Below are 9,673 nucleotides of genomic sequence, written 5' to 3'. Positions count from 1 at the left end.
TGATTATATATTAATTTTGAAAATTTATAAAGTATTTCTAGTGAATCTTTTTTAATTTTTAATTTTTATTTTTTTCTTAAATTAATATTTTTTTTCAACAGTTTATTTCGTATAAATATTTTCTAAATGTTTTAAATATTTTTTTATATGAATTTTTTTTATATTTATATTTTATTTTAAAAAAATAACTATAAAATTTTTTTTCGCAAAATGTCGAATAATATTTTAAGATTATGTTATTGATAATTATAATTATTAAAAATTTAATTAATAACATAATATTTTCTACTAGAACGAAGTGTTTTTTTTTTTTTTTAATTCAATAAACAATCTCTTTTTGAAAAAAGAAAAAAATATTAAGACATTATTTTTCTTTTATATTTTGATAAATTGAAATTAATTTTTTTGATTTTAAAAATATTGTTAATTATTACCAACATTTAATATATATTTTATATGTCTCGATGTAATTTTTATTTCATAAATTTTTTATAATTCCTTTTTTCTTTTCTAGTAAAAATCATTTTTTTAATGTACTTTAATTTTCACTTTTTTTTTTTTTTTCAGTATTGTTTTTAGTTATATTTATATTTTTTTCTATTTCTATAACATCTTTTCCAGTAATTATTTTATCGATTGTATTGACATTTGTATTTTTTATATTGATCACTTGATTTATTTTTCTATTTTTATCAGTTGTATCATTTATTTCTATAATTTCAGATGTTTTTTCTATTTCATCGGTTATATTGTCAAGATGAAAGAATATTTAGGAATGTTTATATTTTGATAATTATAATTTTTGTTTTTTTTTTTTTTTTTGAAAGATTATCTGCTTATTTGATGAAAATTAAAAATATTTTAAATTATACTTATATTGCAAACATAAGACAGTAATTTTTTTTTGCTGTTGGCCTAAAATGTAGTGTGTTTTAGTTAAATGAAAAAAAAAAAAAAAAAATTATAATTTAGAAACGATTGTTATGAAGAAGTGTATGAGTATGTCGAAAATTGAAAGAAAACAACATCAAAATTAATGTAGATTATTAAAGTATGTTACAAAATTGAAAAGGTAAAGAAAATAGTCAAAAGGAATAGATAAATATGAAATCGAAAATCTATTTTTTATAATATTTTTGAAATTCAACGAGAACGTTTAATTATAATATAATAATTAATGAAAATAGATAAGGAAGAACTGATTCGATTATTATCAAAAAATTAATTTTGTAATTGAAAAAGAACTAAAAGAAAATTTTAAAATTTATATATTTTTTTTCCTAAAATTATAAATAATATTTTTCTTTTCACGAAAAAAAAAATCGGTTTATTGAATTTAAATTGAAAATTACTTTAATTATATCACAAGAAAAAATTATTTGAAGTCATAGATAATTCATTAATAAAATTAATACAAATATAATCTAATGAAATTATTTTACTACTGTTATTCTAAAATTGAAGTTTTTTCAATTTTGAAAAAAAAAATATTAATCCAAATAAGTGAACTTCATAATTTTATTTTTAAAATACATTAGGAATTATTTTAACAATCGTTTCAACAATATACAAATTAATTATTATTTCGATTAAATTCAAAACATCACAAAAATAAGATGTACAATCTGTAACATAACGAAAATAGAATAATTATTACAACATTTGCAACATTTTATCTCTATACTATTCGATTAAAATACATATAAAAATTATATAGAAAAAAATAAAATGATTCAATTATTATTGTTTATTAAAAATCAAAATATGTAGTATCAATTTATAAAATATTAATAGATTTCTATTTATCCCTATTTAGTTGAAGAAGACATGTTGAATGAAATTCAATTTTTAAATGAAAACACCGACTGCTCACCATGGACTGAATTTAAATCAGTATGGAACAAAACTCGATTTTTACGTAGAGCTGATCTCAACAGAAATAAATTAAACGAAAAAGAAGTATTAAAAAAAATACGAAAAACAAAAGTCCATCAACGGGTATCGTTAGCTTTCTATTCTGTTGAAGATTTTTTTAAAAAATGGAAAAGTTTCAAGACGAGCAAAGGACCAAAACTTATTGACTTAGATTTTAAGGATTGGTATCCATCTGAAGAAAAATTTGATGAATAATTAATAAAACATCTTTTAAAACTGAGGGCTTTGAGAAAGAATAAAAAATGGCAATTGGAATTAGATCAAGGTCTATCATTAATTGAAAATTCAGAAGACCAAAATGTTAAAGTAATTACCAAATTAAGGATGCTGCCGTTTATCATTCCACCACGTGGTAGAATATCTCCAACAAACAAAATTTCAGTTGTTGATTGTCAAAAAAGTCTAGTTCTTCTAGTCAAGGTAATTCATTTTCAAATATTTATAAGAATGTGTTAAAAAATTCATAATTTTATCATATCAATTAATTCATGTTTTTTTATTTTTTATTTTTTATCAAGGACATCACTGAAATTGAAGCAGTGTACAGTGAAAGGGCTAAAAAACTTCATGAGAGAAATTCTACACTTCAACCAATGTTGATTGTTACTGGTAAAAGTTGGTCTTAAATCAACGATTTATATATTTGTATAAACATTTTTTGGAAAACAAATGATGCTATCCAAGCTGTAGATATTCTTTTTAAATCTTTTTTTGTCTTGGAAACATCATTTCCGATGGAAATTAATGTTTTATGGGGAATTATCCAAAAAACGATTTATAAAATAAATTCTTCACCAGTAGATCCGATTGCTAGCGGAATAATCATTGATTTAGAAAAATTAACAAATAATGAAAATACAAACAAAACATAAATTTACAATTGATGTCCCTGGAAGCCTCAATTTTAGATGAGCTGTTTATTTTTTATCATAGCTTTAATAATGGTAAATTTGTATGCATTATTGTATTTCTTAAAGTTTGCTGGAAAAATTAGGCGCTTTTTATTATAATATTATTAACATGTATCGCAAGCGTTATCGTGAAAAAGCGCCTAATTTTTTTTTTTTTTTTTTTTTTTTTTTTATCCAGCAAATTATTCAACTTTATACTTTAAAATTTTGCTATTTTTTTTTATATTTCACTTCTTTTGATTATTAGAGCTATGATAAAAAAATAAACAGTTCATCTAAAATTGAGGCTTCCAGGGACATCAATTGTAAATTTATGTTTTGTTTGTATTTCACTCATTTTGTTTAACTAATAATAATTTATGAAAATTCGTGAGAGAGAATATAAAGAATTATATTCGTACAATTCAGGTGCGTGAACCTGGCCTGCATGAGTCTTAGAAAAATTATCTAGAATACGTAACTGTTCGATAAAGAAGATGATTCTTTTTTTTCGCAAGTAATTTCATGGTTTTTTTTTGAAATTTGCTAACCACGAGAAACTTGCGAAAAATTTTCGGTTTAAATATTTTTTTTTGCTTCAAGTCCCCATGTTTTAATTTCTTTATTTGTAATTACGTCTCCTTTCTTTTGACTCTCAATGCACTTATTTAAAACCCAGTTATTTACACAATTCATTTTTTCACGGAAGGTAACTCTTTGTTAAACCTGTTTTTTCCACACTCGAACTTAACGATGATCTCTAATATTTTTACATCCACTTTGTTCTTTCAACAAGTCTAATGACCAAGTTGGATTTTCAATGCCAATTTAACTACACGTGTTTTTTCTTCAAAAGAATTTTTACTAGTTAATTTTATTTTACCGTCACGGTTGAGGCTATTATCATCGTCATCAATATAAAGATCATCAACATCAACATCGACATCAACATCAACATCAACATCAACATCAACATCAACATCAACATCAACATCAACATCAACATCAACATCAACATCAACATCAACATCAACATCAACATCAACATCAGCATTATCATCAAGATAATTTTCGTCTGTGGTAAAGCTCAGACCATAGTCTTCTCCTGCACAAAAACTATATTTTTTAGGAGCAAGTGATCCAGTACGAATTCTTGTGTTTTTTTGATGTTCAACATTTTCAATGACTTCATTCGAGCGACTTTGATTTTATACCTGACAGATTTTTAATAAATAAAACGTACGGAAATAATAATGAGATATTAGCCAAAAGGTGTCGCGACAGTTTTCATGGAAACCACGAATAAAGATATAATTAGGCATTTTTATTTGAGTACGCCAATTGTCCATTCAATCATTTAATTTGAAAAATTAGATTATTTTCTTCCATATTTTTATTTTCACATGAAGTAAGTTTTTTTTATTTTTCCAGACAATTATTATTTAATATTTATGCCACATCACATAACCGTAATAAAAAAATTATTAACATATTTTGGTACAGTTGAATTATTTTAATTTTTATTATAAAAAACAGATATATTTATAGCTTTTCAAATTTAATAAATATTTTAAATACTATACATAGTATAGAGACACAACGACGATGACGATGATGATGATGACAATTAAAAAAAAATCGTGAATGTCAAACACCACACCACAATACTTTAATTAAAAAAAAAATTCAAGTTTTTATTAATATTAATTATTATTATCTTCAAAAACTTTATATATTTTATTTTAATTGATAGTGTTAATTTTAATTGATAGATTATAATCGATAAGGGTATAATAATTGATGCATGAATTGCATGCAGAATACATATAAAAATTAAATATTCAAAACGATTGTTTTGAAAAATTATATGATAATATAATTGTAATTAACAAAATAATAATAATGAGTTAAACATTTATCTATGAAAGTGTTTTCTAAATAAGGTGAATAGAATTTGTTACTTTTGTTGCAATGAAGTCCAATGATTGATCAACGATCATTAACATAACATAACAACTTGATAATGATTGATCCAGCCAGTAAAAATAATTAGTAAGTAATTCTAACATCAGCAGCTTCAGGTTTGCTCTCGTTTGTCTCTGTCTTCACTTGAACTCGTATTTCTATCATAGAGAAATCTGGAGAAAATCCAGAAAGATTATTTCTACCAGGGTTGACGGATGATTTCAAAATTATTACAACCACTTTGTTCTCTTAGTCTTTTCAAACTCTACTGTGGTTTTTCATATGCAAGATCAACAACTTTAACTTTTAGTTCAAAGGGAAGCTGAACGTTTGATGAAGAAGACGATTTTTTTTTTTGCAAGTTACAATTAATCTTTAGATTATCTGGTTTACCAGTAATTCCATAGTTTTTTTTTAGCATTGCTAACCAGCCTTCACTTGCTGAAAATTTTATAAGTTTACATTTCTTTTTTGCTTCAAATCCCCATGTTCTAATTTTTTTGTTTGTAATTACTTCTCCTTTTTTTTGGTTCTCGATGCAATTATATATAATCCAGTTATTTAAAAAATTTATTTTTTCACGAAAAGATCCTCCTTGTTCAATCTGTTTTTTCCACAGTTCAACTTGACGGCGATTTCTAATATCTTCACATCCACTTCGTTCTCTTATCCAATCTAATGACCAATTTGGATTTTCTGTTGCCAATTTGACTACACGCGTTATTTCTTTAATTGAATTTTCGTCAGTTATTTTAATTGTATCTTCACGACTTTTATTTTCATTTAGGCTATTATCATCATCATCATCATCACCATTATTAACATCATCAACATCAATATCATCATCATCTTCTGCTGTATAAACACTATATTTTTTACGAGCAAGTGATCCAGTACGAATTCTTGTGTTTCTTTGATGTTCAACATTTTTAATGACGTCATTCAAGCGACTTTGATTATTATCTTTAAAAAAGTTGGAAATTTCATTTGACTTTATATCTAGTCCAATTAAGCGATTGTCCAAGTACTGTGTTTTATTAACATCAATCGATTCTTCTGTGACTGACAACATTTCATCTTTGTTCCCATTTAAAGAAACAATTTGTATATTTTTAGAATTAATTGAATCATTACAATTATTTTTTTTGTTATCTGAAAAATAAAATAAATTTAAATCAATCACAATTTAATAAAAATCTTAAAAACATTTACAATATACCTGCTTTGAACGTCTTCTTGGATGGAATTTTATCAACTAATATTTTTCTTTTTTTTGATATCATTTCGTCTTGACTTTCAACTTTGTCAACTTGTTGTTGCTGTTGTTGATTCAATTGATCATAATTATCAGTATAATGTGAGTCACGAGTGGCTTCTGTTGTCACAATTTTTGTTGATTCAACTTTAACTTTGTTTTTATTGGTTTTTATAATTTTGTTCATAACTACCATTATGGCGTCATACATGTCTTGTCCATAACTTAATGACAACCTTGAAAATATATTGGTCTTATGTTCACCGAGATAGTATTCTTTTCTTTTTACAAGTTCACAACAAAAATTAAATGAGTCAGTAAACAGTTGTTGATCATTTTTCTCAAGCTGATGTTTATCGAATTGTTCCATATTATTAATAAATATATTTCAAACTTGTTTTTTATTGCTATATTTGCAATGTTTTTAATGTTGTTTTATACTTGAAGAATTTTTAATAATAAATGACGAAACACATGAAACTAATAAGCAGTGTTGGGCTCATTTTATCCAGCCGTATTATACGCCGTATAATATGCCGTATTATACGTTTTATCCGCAGATCGATAAAAAAGAAATTGGTAAAAATTGGTCCTTGGGATTTTTATTTATATTTTATAAATAAAATACATGTGGATTTATTTTCTGAAAATAAAAAGGTCCAAGGAAAAGATGTAGCTAAGGAATTAATGTTGCCAGCTACCACATAATTTTTTTTGCTACATGAATTCCCTAGCTACTGCTTGTTCTTGGTATTTTCATTTATTTAATAAATAAATTACATGTAATTCATTAAATCAATAAATAAAAGAAATACATTTATTTTTTTTTAAAAATAAATCACATGTATATATATGCAGCACCGCCATATTATACATTTATCCGTTTTATCCGGTTTTATTCGTATAATACGCGTATCATACGAAATACGTATAATATTCCAAAAAACCAAAAAAGTCCTACACTGCTAATAAGAAGAAAAGAGCGCCGCAACAGTTTTCATGTAAACCATGAATAGAAAATTAATATATAATTAGGCATTTTCATTTGACTACGACAATCGTATACCTATTCTATTATTCAAAAAATTAGATTATTTTTTACATAGTTTTATTTTTACATGAAATAAGTGCCACATTCCAGAACTGTAATGAAAAAATTAATTAACATTTTGATACAGTCAAATTATTTAAATTTTTTTTATAACAAACAGATATGTTTATCATTTTTTAAATTTAATAATATTTAAAAAAATTTTTTGTTTCAGATTTATTGTTGCTGAAATTATGAATCGAAATATTTTAAATATATATAAGACAATAAGAATTAATAACAGTATAATAATTAATGAGTTTATAACGATACAAGTTTTTAATTATATTGATCGTATTATCAGCTTGTATATATTTTATTCTAATTAAATTTGTTATTAATAAATAATAATTAATAAGAGTATAAGATTTAATTGATATAGAAAAATACATATGAAAACTAACTATTCAAGACGATTATTTCAAAAATTATATAAATTTATCAATAATAATTATAAAAGTATCTTTAAAATTAGGTAACTAGAATATGTTATAATTTTGTTGTGATGAAATCCAATGATTGATTATCGATCAGTGAAATCAGTGGAAATAGGTAGTGAGCAATTAATCTTCTAACATTACCAGCTACGTAGTTCGTATTAAATCTTCAAATTTGTCCTCGTTAGCCTCTGTCTACACCCGAGCATGTATTTTTATCTTCATTATTATCTTAATACTATATACTGAAGTAGAATTAAATTTTCCAAAAACTTTTGATTCAGTGGCCCTCTTCTTATTGGAATCATTAACAGTGTATTCTCAATTATAAAGTTGACTGATGTTTTCGAGATTGTAAGTACAAGGTAATAATTGTAGTATTATTATATTAATTATATTAACATTATAATATACACGGATAGATTTTTTCTTTTTTTTTTACTAAAAAAACACCGTGATTTTTACGATGGCCCACAGCAATCTGGAAACGTGGGGGAAATGTATTAGAATTTGATATGGGCCATAGCAATTTTTCTCGATGAGCGCCGCCTCACGGCAATTTGGACTTTTACCCTTGTACCATAGTAATTTTTAAAATAGCCATATGAAAACGTACAAAGCCAATACTAAATATTGGAAATTGACGATGCAAATTTTAAAGAAGTAAATATTAATATTTAATGAGACAAATCGTAAATTTTACAATGTAGAAAATTAAAAAAAAAATATGTACACTCGAAAAATTTGTTTGAAACATAATAAAAATTAAAATAGGCAATAGCAAATTTTACAATAGTTAAAAATTTTTTACCCCGCACCGCCCCCCCACAAGTGGGAGGGGGCGGTGCGGGGTAAATACATGGTAACTATAATAGAATAAAAATTAAATAAATACACAGATAACGTTCAGACGATAATTTATTATAGAATAATTTATAATAATAATATTTTTACATCCAACTTTTTGGTATAAAAGAAAAACCTTGAGATGTTAAAATTTCTGACGTTATAACTGATGTACACTTAATAATTTTGTGGTGTGGAATAAAACCTAATTCAGTATCATTTGAGTCGATTAATTTATATGCATCAAAGTGTTCATCCTAATAACTTTTTATTTTCTTTGTATTGTTAACTGTATACAGTTAACAATATATTATTGTTAACAGTTAATAATATTTATATTATTATTAGTTAATAATATTTATATTATTATTAGTTAATAATATTTATATTATTATATATTAACTGTATACAGTTAATAATATATTATTAACTTTTTATCAATCATATTACGGTATTCTATAGGAATATTATTTATATTTTTTTTTAAATAAAATTAAAATTTCACTTGTAAATTAAAGAAAATATATTTTTAAAATCGCTTGATAACTTCAATAAAAGTAACACTGGCTGACTTTGAATAAAACACATTACACGTTTCGCCGTTAAAATTTATTTCATGTCTGTGCACGTCTGATAGAAAGAATCGATTATCGACAAAGGCAGACGAAGCTAAAAATCATCTGGAATTTCCAATGCGCAGAATAACGGCCGCGCAGTAATTTAATTTTTTTACTATGGCCCATTAGAATTTTCGCTGAGCCCATATTAACATAGGCTTTTGAATACTGCAGTCGGTAACAACGAGCATCGCGGCAAGTAGTAGATAAAGAATTGCTATGGTGCATTGTAATTTTTAGATGAAGACATTCGAATTTTTTTAACATAACTATCGTAAAATCTACAATATGCACAGCAAGTTCGACGCTGTGCTCAAGCAAAAATAAAAACCTATAAAAATTACTATGGTACATTGTAGTATTAGAAAAGAAGCATAATAATTTTTTGAATTTAAATTTGTAAAGATTCCATGTTACGTTGCAGTTTTTATTTTATACAAAGTAAAAAATCGAAATCTCAAATATTGCTATGGTCCATTGCAATTTTTTAATTACAACATTGTTTTTTTTCGTAATATTTAATGTAAAAAATGTATTAGTTGACCGATGTTTCTTGAATACTGTGGGACCGTAGTAAAATTTCGTGTAAATTTTTTTCCGTGTATAATAATTATTTTCATTCAATAAAAGATACATAG

The sequence above is a fragment of the Aphidius gifuensis genome, linkage group LG1, assembly GCF_014905175.1.
Source record: "Aphidius gifuensis isolate YNYX2018 linkage group LG1, ASM1490517v1, whole genome shotgun sequence".
NCBI lineage: Eukaryota > Metazoa > Arthropoda > Insecta > Hymenoptera > Braconidae > Aphidius > Aphidius gifuensis.
This window is presented reverse-complemented; position numbering follows the sequence as displayed.